Source organism: Anthonomus grandis, chromosome 1 (genome assembly GCF_022605725.1).
Source record: "Anthonomus grandis grandis chromosome 1, icAntGran1.3, whole genome shotgun sequence".
Lineage (NCBI taxonomy): Eukaryota > Metazoa > Arthropoda > Insecta > Coleoptera > Curculionidae > Anthonomus > Anthonomus grandis.
The window spans coordinates 23,553,165-23,566,986 of record NC_065546.1 but is presented as its reverse complement, the minus strand read 5'-3'; the positions used below and the strand labels follow the sequence as shown (position 1 = coordinate 23,566,986).

General features: G+C 31.8%; 1 protein-coding gene across 1 annotated transcript in view; it reads right to left on the bottom strand.

Annotated features, from left to right (window-relative positions):
* Window positions 1-13,822, bottom strand: part of LOC126734085 (E3 ubiquitin-protein ligase RNF144A) — a 246,320-nt gene that overhangs the window by 181,740 nt on the left and 50,758 nt on the right. The window lies entirely within an intron of this gene.

Genomic DNA, 13,822 nt, shown 5'->3' with positions numbered 1-13,822 from the left:
GTATGTGTATCGACTACAGGAAATTAAACAGTATAACGGAGAAAATAAAGTTTCCCCTTCCACTCATAGATGACCAAATAGACAAACTAAGGCGATTCTCCATCTTCAACTCATTGGATTTGTTTTCTGGTTACTACCAAATTCCGATGGCTAATGATTCTATAGAAAAAACCGCATTTATTACTCCGGATGGAAAATTTGAATTTTTACGCATGAGTTTTGGCCTGTGTAATGCCCCTTTTCTGTTTCAAAAAATGATTAATAAAATTCTACAAGAACTACCACCTGAAACGGCATTTGGATACATTGATGACGTCATAGTGCCTGCAGAAAGCTACGAACATTCTTTGGAACAATTAAGAAAAGTTCTTAGTTTATTTAGAAAATATAATCTTACCTTACAACTGAAAAAGTGCAAATTCTTTATGGAGAAGCTTAATTATCTGGGAAGAGAAATATCTCATGAAGGAGTGCGACCCGATAAGGTAAAAATACAAGCTTTAATTAATTTACATGAACCTAAGAATAAAAAAGAGTTTTAGGAATCCTAAAAACGATTTTTAGGATTATCTGGATATTTCAGAAAGTTTGTTAAAAACTATGCCCAAATTACAAGTCCATTAACAAGCACGAAGCGAGAAGCACGAAGCGAGATCTACTGCCGCGAATAGCAAGATGGTGGCTGGAACTGCAAGAGTATACGTTTGACATATCTTACTGACTAGCGGAAAAGCTGATTTATTGGTAATTGTTGATGGATTTACCAAGTTTGTATTCTTAGAAGCGGTGCGATCTACTGAAATAAAATACGTAAACAAGACACTTGAACATTTTATCTATCTTTTTGGTGTCCCTAAAAGGATTATATCTGACAGAGGTTCTTGTTCTACATCAAAAACAATGAATAATTTCTGCAATTCTATGGGCATTAAACATGTTTTAAATGCAGTCTGCACTCCCCGAGCAAACGGCCAGTGCGAAAGATTTAATGGGACGATACTCGACTCTTTAAGGTATCTAAGTGCCAATGACAAAGACGATTGTTCTTGGGATAAACATATACCATTGATCCAATTAAGTCTTAATACTTCAGTGCACAAAACTACAGGACAGACCCCTTATGAGTTGTTAATGGGAATAACTCCCAATTGTCCTGCTGATGCAAAAATAGTGCAAGAAATTGCGATAGACATACAGAAAACCGATTTAAAAGAACTGCGTGAGAGAGCGGAAGAGAGAATAACAGAGGCTCAGCGAAAACAGAAAGTGAAATTTGATGTTAAAAGGTTCCGTCCCAAGGTATACAAAGAGGCAGATCTGGTAATGGTAAAAATCACTAGTGATGTAGCTACGGGCCGTAGTAAAAAGTTGCAACCAATATTTAAAGGGCCTTTTAAAATAAAGGCGGTGTTGCCAAATGATCACTATGTAGTAGAAGATTTAAGGGATAAAAAGCGGGCTTGTATTAGCGTTGTAGCAATAGATAAAATTAAACCTTGGGTAGTATTAAATAGTGATAACGATTTGCCATTTGATGATAAAAACTTAGATTAGGTAGTATATGTACTAAAAAAAAAATTTTTTAAAAAAATTAAGTATAGTGGTATATTAAGTAGTGTATGATGTACTACATGGTACCTATATTAAACATGGTAAATATAATGTTTATCTGTTGAAAAGTTTTTGATCCCCGATTTTGTCGAAGAAAACTTAAGGTTATAAAGTAATTAAAGTAATATCCACAGGTTTGGAAATAAGAAGTTACAGATTCTTATTTTAACATTATTTTATTTCTATGGTATGGATAAATGATTAATGTCTATATTGAGTAAATTGATTGAAAGGTTCTGAGAATCCCAGTTGGCTGTTCTTGATATTTCCTTTTTATTTTGATGTGTAATTTAAATAAAAGTATACTGGAGTGTATATAATAATAAAATCGGTCAGAATTCTGATCGACATTAAGGCTATCAAAGGCATGACTGTATTCTGTTCATGCGAAAAGGTGAATTAGTATATCTGTATTCTGTTATACTGAGAGGGGCTATGTGTTAGCCAAAGCTGTAACATGAAGAGTGTTAATAAGGTTGTGTAAAGTATCTTAGTGTTGATTCTTGCTTTAAATGAAGTTGAGTTGTTCTTGATGGTTAAAGCATGGTATAGCACACTAAGTGGTAGATCCTGGTTTTGGATAAAGCTGGTGGGATTGCTCTAAGTATGAGTTAGAGAACCCTGTTTGAGAAAATGTTGTCGCATTTTCTAGTTACAAAAGTAGGTACTGGAAATGATTTGGAAAAGAGATTGACAATGTTGTATTCTACATATGTCAAATGAATATTAGTATAAATTAATGTGGATTAGAATTCTGGCCCGAATAAATTATATTGTCTTTGATTCGGTGTAACGATAGTTTTATTGTCGGCAGGTTTCTGATGAGTTGAGATACAGGATGGTTGGTCCACTTGGAGAAAAGGTTGTTTCGGGACGAAACAAATGTAGGATGGCCGACTGTCAGGCAAAGTAAAATATGGCCCGACACCGACCCACGGTCCTCAAGTGGTAACCCGATATTTATTGAAAGCTAGGCTGGTTATTAATTTCGGTTCTTAAGATGGGTTTCATGGAATCGTATTGATGTGCTGATGAAAGACTTTTAGTGTTATGATTTTATTTGGAAACAGGCTGAGAAAATATACTGAGTTTTTAGTTTTAATAGACGAGTCATAAAAAGCACATCCGTGTATTATTGAGTCATCCTGATAAATATGATAAGATACTCTATATCGAATCAATATACAACGTTAAATAAATGTAAATAAAGTATATTAATATAATATAATATAGAGAAAACGGTAATGGCATGGCAACGCCGCTCGATCGCATTGTTGATGCTACCGATACAAGCACTCTACCAGTGACGTCATCAACAAATATTTACATGATAAATATTTATTAATTAAAATAGAGTTCGGGTATAAGTTATTACCATTTATGAGGTATTTATGTTTTTTTAACGGACTGCATTAGAGGAAGGTCCTAATAAAAAGGATTTTCATGAAAATTACATATTTTATTATTATTATAGATTTCTTAATAAATCATGTTTTAACACACAAATTTTTAACATTTTGCAAAATTTTATTGTATTGATCAAAACTCATTTTTACATCACTTATTTTATATCACATAATCTATACTTCTATGGTGCGTACTTTTTCAAAGGGACAGTATTGCTACAGCGAAAACAGGTAGAACTACAAGGATGTTCAAATTGTGAAGGAGTTGCAGGTTTTTTACAGGTTATAAGATTTTTATTAAGGGGTATTTAGTCTGTACAATGGTTGCGACATTTAACACTGACCTTTATCATACCTAATAATCCTAATATCAATTATATCATATTAATGTATACTAAAAAACAAAGCTTACCTAAGAATAAAGACTATGTACAAGTACATGAGATTAGATTAGATAGTTTATTAGTAGTAATATACAAACAAGTACTTTTACAAGTCAAATAAAATATGTAATGAAACTTATAAATTAGGGACTAACATAGAACATTGAAAGGCTAGAATTAGTAAACAACGACTTTGTTTGACTCCAACATGTGCATAGGGGCAAGAGGGGTTATATTTACATACATATTCATAAATTCTCTGTTGTCAAGTCTACACAAATTTCTAACGGAGGTAAATTTTTAGCTATATATTAACAACCATTATTACGTTAATTTAACTTATTTGTGTTGTATTTTACAGGAAAATTTAAAATAAAAAGTATAAATAGAATTAACCAATTTTAAGAATAAATATAATATCCTTAAACAAAATTATTAACATTCTTAGTCCTAAAACTGCTTCAAAAAAATTTGAAGCGAGAACACTGGAAGCTTAAGCGTCTGAGTGATATGCATAGTGTCATCTGTCAAACGGCTTTTTGTTTATATTCGGGATTTGTGTATTTTCTTTCATTTTTGGTTTAAAAAGGAAAAAGCCAACGTCTTAGTGTTTTTTTGAATTGCTAGGATGGCAAAAACTTATGTCGTTTGTGCCACATCATGATAAAAAGGCGATTCAAGCCGATCTTGTCACAAGTACCTACCGATACTTTCATAACATCATTTCATGGGGCTACCATCATCATAAACGTAGAATAGGGGATCTTATAGAAATAAACCTAATAAAGATTTGAATGTGAAAGTGTGCCTGAAATACAAGTCTTTATATTTTTAGATCTAAATATATTTTTTAATTATTCATGTATGAATAGGCTATAAAAAATATAAAATTAGAGTCTTGTCCATGGTTTTATTAACAGGATTTTATGTTTTTCTGTTGTTTTGGTAGAAAAAAGGCATAATACCTATGTACCTATCTGTATATAGTTATGTTTTTTTTATATAGACTTTAGGTAGATACATGAAATTACTAATTTTTTATTGTCTTGAAAGAATTTTGAAATTTATTTAGAAATTGATATCTATGTATAAACTTAATTTTGTCTTTCCCTAAAATTTTTTTAAATATATTTTTTTGTTTTACTTTAATGCAACTTACAATAATATATTTGTTATCACTTTGAAACTCGATTTCGCTTTTTGAAAAGAGGTTTATTTAATAAGATAATTATTATTTAATTAAAATAATTATTAAAACTTACACAGCGGTGTCAGCGGTTCCCATGGTAAAGGAATCAGGCCACCGGTTTGCTAATACTTATTGAATTAGGTATTATGTGTGTAAAAGTACTTTTTTACTAGCATTTCTGATGCACTGGTTAAGAATACAGCAGCCGTAATTCAGTTAATTTACCAAGTGTTTTACTCCTGAAGCTTCTATTAATACTAGCACTATTCAGGAAAGTTCTTCAGCTTCCAAAACAGTATATAGTACAAACAGTGAAGCTAATATAGACAAGTATAGATAATTAAAATAGATTAATATTCTTGATACACCAAATTTTGTATAATTACAGATCTGATCAATCATCATAAACAATAACTGCATCTGAGATTAATAGTTCTACAGTAACCATGGGGTCTAGGTCAACAATTACTATTTCTCATCCAAGCCAGCAAAACGTAAAAATACACTCAAAATAGACACCAATATAGCACATTTAAAAATTAGCTTTCAATTCTTTCTCTAAGTAAAAATAATAGTATTATGTCATGTATTGCAGTTCTTATTTAAAAGTGATCAGCATTAGTTCTTTATTTAAAAGTGATATAGTATTTTATTCTGTTATATTTGTTTAATTAAATGCAATTAATCATTAAAATGTATGATATTTTAAAGATTTTTTATAATAACATACATTTTATTGATCAATTGGAATATCATAATACACTTTTTTTATTCTTTATTTTCATTTTTGTTTTTAGACTTAAAGATGTAGAAGATTAATTAATTGAATAACATTAATATCACCACCGCATAAAAAGTAAGTTTTTTTGATATAATAAGTTCATAATATACAGGGTGTCATTGAAATGGTGTAAAAAAATTCGGGGGGTGATAGTACTCCTAAAAATTTTAAAAAAAGTTCCTATAACTATAGGGCGGAAAATGCATATTAAGGGAGTTAGGGGCACTGAAAGGGTAAATTTAAAAAACGGTTTTTTGAAATTGTAGGCTTAAAAAACGAGATAAAATTTCGAAAAAAAATCCTCTGCCATAAATTTTGACCCAAAATCAAATGGTGATACTGAAAAATAATTTGGAAAATCGGAAAGGGTAGTTTTTGCAAGGGTAGGGGGTTAATTCGTGAATAACTTTTTGTAGGTTATTTTCTTCGCAACGTGGGTTCATTTTTTAAAAACTACATACTTTTTCCTACAAAAAAGGTACTCTTGTTGCACATCGCCCAGAACGATGGTTTTCGAGAAAATTGAAGGCAAAAAGTTTGCTCTGATGGGCTGCTAACTGGTTAAACAACATAAACTTATGAAAGTTATGGGGTTTCAAAAGTAAACAAGTAGTTATTAAATAATTAATTGAAAAATCTAAATTTCATGATTTTTAAAACATCGTATTGCTTTAAAAAAACGAAATAAACCAATTACCAAAATTCCTTATTAAATGCATACTTATTTGATTCATTAGCCTAGTTTACACCGCGAGTACCAAATATTCAATACGCGGACCCAATCCCCTATTCTCAAACTCAACGTGCGCGAGTTGACAAGTTTACACGTAAATTATTCCAAATTGTGACTTAATAGGTTTGAGAATATGTAGGTCTCCAGGATATCGTTTTAATACCCGAGATAATATACATAAAAATATAGTATTACCCAAATTTAAAATGTGTCAATTTTTTAAATAATTATATATGAACTTATTATACAGGGAGTTCCGGTTAATGTGGGAAATCTCTCGGATCCAGGTAGAACATCGAAAAATAATACCGAACGTTCCTATAAAAAAAATTCCTACAGGTCTTCTTTAAGAAGATACAGCATCCTAAAGGACGCTGCTGGAAATTGGTTTTTCATAAATTACTTTTAAACTACCTGGTAGAATTTATTAAAAATTTTAGGTGATGAACACTATTAGGGACCTCTTAAAATGACATCCTTAAAATACATTTACCTTGTTTACTTTACCAGGGGCGGACTAGGTTGTACACTTTAATGCGTATATTTTTAACACCCTGTATGTTAAAGTCTAAAAAAAATAAATTTGGATACCTTGAACCCTAGCCAAAAAAAAGGTACTCTTGTTCACTATCGATAAAATGAACCGTTTTGGAGAAAAAAAAAACGAGCCAATGTTTTTTTTTAAATGAGATAAGTATGCCAGTTATTCAAAGACCAGAAAATTTCCTAAAAATACAGTGGTGTCCTAAAAAATACTTTTACAAAATATTTCTTATTATTATTATACGTTTATTTCTTTTTTGTTATTCTTAAGATAAAAACTAAACATAAAAAAAACAAAAAAAATAATGCAAACCAATTGTATTGTACCTGACTTATTTATCGGAATTTTTGCATTTTTGAACGCATTATTGTTACAAACGTTGCTATACTCCAAATTTAGCAAATACCTATCATTTAAACCTAATCTTTGTCAACATATTCATCCTTTATTTGATAATATTTTTTTAATTTTTGTATTTTTTGGTAACTTTTAATTTAAATTACGTCAAAATATGGAGTTTACTTTTATTGAGTATGCAGATATGCATCTTATGTATGGTCTGGCGTCTTGCAATGCATTGGAAGCAAAAAGATTGTACGGAGAAAGATTTCCCAATCGCATTATTCCGGATCAGAAAACATTTCAATGTGTTGATCAACGTCTAAGGGAAACTGGTAGGTTTCTGTTTTCCACTTAATGAGGTAATACTATTAAATTTCCTTAATGCAATTTTAGGATGTTTTGAAAAAAAAAGAATAATGGTGGCCGGAGGAGAACAGCACGTACAGTGCAATTGGAAGAAAATATTTTAGACGCTGTAGCTGACACTCCTACAACGAGTACTCGAAAATTAGCCGCTCAGCTTCATTCGTCCAAAACAATTGTACATATGGTACTTCAAGAACTGTTGTACCCATATCACTTACAAAAAGTGCATGAACTACTGCCCAGAGATTTTGCTCCTAGAATACACTTCGCAAACTGGCTGTTAGATCAGCAGCGAAATAACCCTAACCTTATCAGCACGATTCTTTTTACGGATGAAGCAGGGTTTATCAAAAATGGAATTGAAAACTTACATAACTCGCATGTATGGGCTGATGAAAATCCCCGTGATACTATTATTTCTCATCATCAACATCAATTCCAATCAATAAACATCTGGCCAGGAATTATTGGCAATTTTTTGATTAGGCCATTTGAACTACCACCACGTTTAAACGGAGAACTTTATTTGGAGTTCCTCCAGAACAATCTTCCAGATTTATTAGAAGATTTGCCTCTTGCAACCCGCCGAGATGTGTATTTAATGCATGATGGATCCCCACCCCATTTTAGCCTTGCTGTAAGACACCACTTAAATAATACTTTTGAAATCCGTTGGATAGGTAGAGGAGGACCTGTTGCTTGGCCTCCTCGGTCTCCCGATCTAACGCCATTAGATTTGTATCTATGGGGTCACCGCAAAACCTTGGTGTATTCCACCCCAGTCGATACTCGGGAAGAACTGCTCCAAAGAATTACATTTCATTGTGATAATATAAAAAACAATCTTGGGTTATTGTGGCGAGTGCAGCAGTCCTCGATTCGTCGTGCCCGCGAATGAAATCACGGAGCCCACGTCGAACCTACTCATGAAGTTTTTAATAATTAATTGTTTGTTGCTCGCATTGAAGAATTTAACTTTTGTTTACTTGGTTTTTGGCATTTTTTTGTAAGTTGTTTTTTCTAATTTAAAAACATACACTCATCATAGGTTTTTTTTAATTATTTTGTAAAAGTATTTTTTAGGACACCACTGTATTTTTAGGAACATGTATTATTTTAAATTAAATGACTTACATCGAAATTTCTCTGTTCTTTAAATAACTAGCGTACTTATCTCATTTAAAAAAATAAGAAAAAAAAACATTGGCTCGTTTATTATTTTTTTTCTCCAAAACGGTTCATTTTATCGATAATGAACAAGAGTACCTTTTTTTTAGCCTAGGGTTCAAGGTATCCAAAATATTTTTTTTTAACATTAACATACAGGGTGTTAAAAATATACGCATTAAAGTGTACAACCTAGTCCGCCTCTGGTAAAGTAAACAAGGTAAATGTATTTTGAGGATGTCATTTTAAGAGGTCCCTAATAGTGTTCATCACCTAAAATTTTTATTAAATTCTACTGGGTAGTTTAAAAGTAATTTATGAAAAACCAATTTCCAGCAGCGTCCTTTAGGAGGCTGTATCTTCGTAAAGAAGGTCTGTAGGAATTTTTTTTATAGGAACGTTCGGTATTATTTTTCGATGTTCTACCTGAATCCGAGAGATTTCCCACATGACCCGGGACACCCTGTATAAAAAAACACTTACTTTTTGTGCGATGGTGATATTAATGTTATTAAATTAATATCTTTCTCCAAGTGTACCTCTACATCTCTAAGTCTAAAAACAAAAATAAAAAAAGTGTATTATGATATTCCAATTGATCAATAAAATGTATGTTATTATAAAGAATCTTAATAATATCATACATTTTAACGATTAATTGCATTTTATTAAACAACTATAACACAATAAAATACTATATCACTTTTAAATAAAGAACTAATGATGATCACTTTTAAATAAGAACTGCCCTACATAACATAACACTCTTATTTGTACTTAGAAATAGAATTGAACAATAATTTTTCAATGTGCTATATTGGTGTCTATTTTGAGTGTATTTTAACGTTTTCTTTTTTTTTACGTTTTTACGTTTTTTTTACGTGTTTAGCAGTTGAACTAAAGCGGCTTGGATGAGAAATAATAATTGTTGACCTAGACCCCACGGTTACTGTAGAACTATTATGATGAATGATCAGATCTGTAATTACACAAAATTTGGTGTATCAAGAATATTTTGATTATCCATACTTGTCTATATTAGCTTCACTGTTTGTACTATGTATTGTTTTGGAAGCTAAAGAACTTTCCTGAATAATGCTATTGCTAATAGGAACTTTCAGGAGTAAATCACTTGGTAAATTAACTGAATTATCGGCTGCTGTATTTTTAACCAGTGCATCAGAAATCTTAGTAAAAAAGTATTTTTACACACATACCTAATTCAATAAGTATTAGAAGTCCTACTGATAATATCATCTCCCTCATGTAAGACATCACTTCTAAGTACCGGGTGTTTCAAATTCGAGCCACATCATTGGGATTTCGGAAACGGTAAGAGATACAGGGTCGGTTAAATTGGGGCAAACTTGCGTATTCTTATGCTTAACAAAATGCTGTTTTAAAATTTAAAAAATTCCGACTACGTACGAAGTTATTCGGAAAATACCGAAATTTTGGAAAATCGTTTTTATTTTTTTGTGAGGTTATTTGAAAACATATTTTAAAATAATTGACACTTTATTATTGTCACTTTTTCTCCTCTACCAGATGGCGTCGTCAAATTTAAAATCCGACGTTTCGTCTTTTGGCAACCATCATCAACTTTATTTTTTTAAATACGGCCCTGGAATTTTTTTTACTCATTTTAATTCCCCTTTTTATTCTTAGAGAAATGACATATCACATAGTTTAATTTTCCAATATTTTGATGTCAAAAATTTACTTTTATTAAAAAAAAGTTAATACTGTCCTGTTGTTTGAAATAAAAAGTAATAATTTATCTTAACACTATCATTTATTGAATAAATCAATGTTTTTGACGAAATTTTTTAATTATTAACATGGTAAAAATAGTATAAATTTGATATATTATACTAAATTTTAACAATAATAATAGTAACAACTATAATTTATTACTAATTTTTATGTTGAACAACACAAACTAAAAATAATAGAACTTAATGCGAAAAAATGCAATATTTTAAGTTTAAAGTAAATATTCAAATAGTTGACCCTGCACCTCAATACATTTCTGTATCCTTCTACGTAAATTTCCAGACACTGCCCGCTGGATAGTCCTGGCTCGTATACCCCTTAATTCTGTCAATAAATTTGCACGTAGAATGTTTATATCATTTGGGGTGTTCTTAAATAGTCTGTTCTTTAAATAGCCCCAAAGAAAATAATCCAACGGGGAAAGATCGGGACTTCTAGCTGGCCAGCGCACCACCCCTTGATTTCCAATCCACTCATTAGGAAAATTATGATTTAAAAATCGTGTGACATTCTTTCCATTATGGGGTGGTGCACCATCCTGCTGCCACCACAAATCGCGGATAATATCAAGAGATTCATTTTCAAGAACATCGAATATATTTGGCAGAATTAAATCTAAATAGCGCTCATCAGTTAAAATACCGTCGTATATAATAGGTCCCAAAATTCGATTCCAGTAAAGACCCACCCAAACATTGAAAGAATTATGCCCCTGTCTTCTTACTTCGCGGTTTTGTCTCGGATTTTCGACTGAATAAAAATGTTCATTATTCCGATTAAATAGCCCGTTGGTCGAAAAGTTACATTCATCTGTCCAAATTATTTTGTTTAAAAAGTCTTTATCATCTTGCAGTTTTTCGTTCAAGCAATTGCAAAACTGAAGCCTTCTATCGGTATCTCCATGCCTAAGTTCTTGACTGATATGAAGTTTATAGGGGCGATAGCGATTTTTTCTCAATACTCTGTGGATACGGGTACTTGGCATATTCAATTCACGGGAAAATTGTCTGGTTGAACCTTGCGGATTTTGGGTAACCTTTAACGAAAGCTATTTGATAAAAAGTTATTGTGAAAGTATATCGTTATAAAACTTACAGCATTAATAATCGCCTGCTCGGTTTCAGGATGCACTCGAGTCCCATACATATTTCGAGGTTTAGTGAAACTTCCATAGAGGCTAAGGTTCCTGTCCAAAGCTCCGAAATACGTATAATTAGGTTGGGGGCGCTCTGGATATTGCTCCAGATATTGTTGGCAGGAGCGTTGCGAATTTCTATTCAAAGAATAGTAAATTTGGACCATATCACGTTGTTCGCTACTGGAGAATACCATTTTTGATTTCACAAAATATCGAAAAAGCCAAATGTCAAACAGATATAAACAATTAATGACAGATGGTCGTCCATTTTTTTCTAATTCAAAGCCATCTTTGCTAATAAGAATTTTCAAGTTATTCAGCCGGAGACTTAGACATCAGGCCTGCAGAAAAATTTGTGAAAATATAATATAATATAACATATTAGCAATATTTTTACCATGTTATTGATTGAAAAACAACATCAAGACAATTTTTACAAAATATTGGAAAATTAAACTATGTGATATGTCATTTCTCTAAGAATAAAAAGGGGAATTAAAATGAGTAAAAAAAATTCCAGGGCCGTATTTAAAAAAATAAAGTTGATGATGGTTGCCAAAAGACGAAACGTCGGATTTTAAATTTGATGACGCCATCTGGTAGAGGAGAAAAAATGACAATAATAAAGTGTCAATTATTTTAAAATATGTTTTCAAATAACCTCACAAAAAAATAAAAACGATTTTCCAAAATTTCGGTATTTTCCGAATAACTTCGTACGTAGTCGGAATTTTTTAAATTTTAAAACGGCATTTTGTTAAGCATAAGAATACGCACCTTTGCTCCAATTTAACCGACCCTGTATCTCTTACCGTTTCCGAAATCCCAATGATGTGGCTCGAATTTGAAACACCCTGTACATATGTTCTTTTTAATTATGTTGATTTTCAGTAATGAAGTATATTGTTCCCTTTGGGCATGATCATTAGGCAATCTATAATAAGTATTTGATTTAATCAAAAAGCAAAAAAATATTACAGTAATAAATTAATATGTGGTGTCAATTACTATATACAGGGTGTTCATTTGAAAACTTCCCACACGGATTTATCGAAAACCACTGTTTAAAAAAAAACGCCGAAATACGTCAAAGGGTTTGTCAAGGGGGACAACTATCTAACCTAAAATTACTTCACCCCCTTTCACCCATTGCCCCCGAGGGTCATCTCCTGAAAAATTTTAAATAGCAAGGGGTATCGAGTAATAGCTTGTTTAAAAGGTCTTTCAAAGTCTTTTATTTTGACGTTTGATTTTTTTAAATCGGTCGATTCGTTTTCGAGAAAATTAGAAAAATCTTTGTTTATCTTAATTTGTTCGACAGACGAAAAACAATGAAAAACACAAAGTCACATACATTTAAGGTTAGGATGACTATACAGTTATTTAGAATCAAAAAATAAAAAATAAAAAATTGTAAAATAATATCACACCTATTGGGAATCGAACCCGCGACAACAACCTTACAAGCCAGAGACTATAACCTAAGGGCTACCGGAACGCTGAGGAGAAGTTCAAAACATTTGTTGTTAAGCCAAGGCATTTTAACACAATATTAAACTTATTTCAGCTGGAAAAGATTATGTAAATATAAAATTGATTAAATAAGATTATTAAAAATAAGGTTGGGTTCAAAATTAAATACGTCGTTAACACAGACAAGAAAAGGACTCTTCTTGGCTTTAGTAATTTCCATCCTCTCCAGAAGGTCAAGCTTTTTCCCTTTAGGGCATTCAGGCAATGTTCAAATTCCTGACGGACATTTTCGAAAACATGTTGTAGGATATCATGGCAGCAGTCGATGATGCGTTGACGAAGTTCATCCAAACTTTCAGGTTGGGAAGTAAACACAATAGATTTCAAATGACGTCATAGAAAAAAGTCTAACGGCGTTATATCAGGAGATCTAGCAGGTCATTCTATAGGCTCGCTTCGCCCTATCCATTTATCTGGAAACTCGTCGTCTAGCCATTGCCGAACGGGAAGAACATAGTAAGGAGGAGCGCCGACTTGCTGGAAATATATTTCAGCTTCATCAAGTATAGGGTTTCCATAATCATCGATTTGGTTTTCAATGGATTCAGTGATAAGCGGATTGATGGTATTTTCCAACATATCCAAATAAATGTCTCCATTTAAATTTCCGTTAATAAATAATGGCCCAATTACTCTATTTCCTAAAATGCCTGCCCATACATTAATTTTTTGAGGGTACTGGGTATGCCCTTCTACAAATGCATGAGGATTTTCATTGTTCCAATAGCTGCAGTTATGCTTATTAACAAATCCATTTAGATAAAATGTGCATTCATCGCTGAAGCAGATTTTCTTTACATGAATAGTATTATCATTTATCGCTTCAGTCATTTTTACAAACCTCAACTCGCCT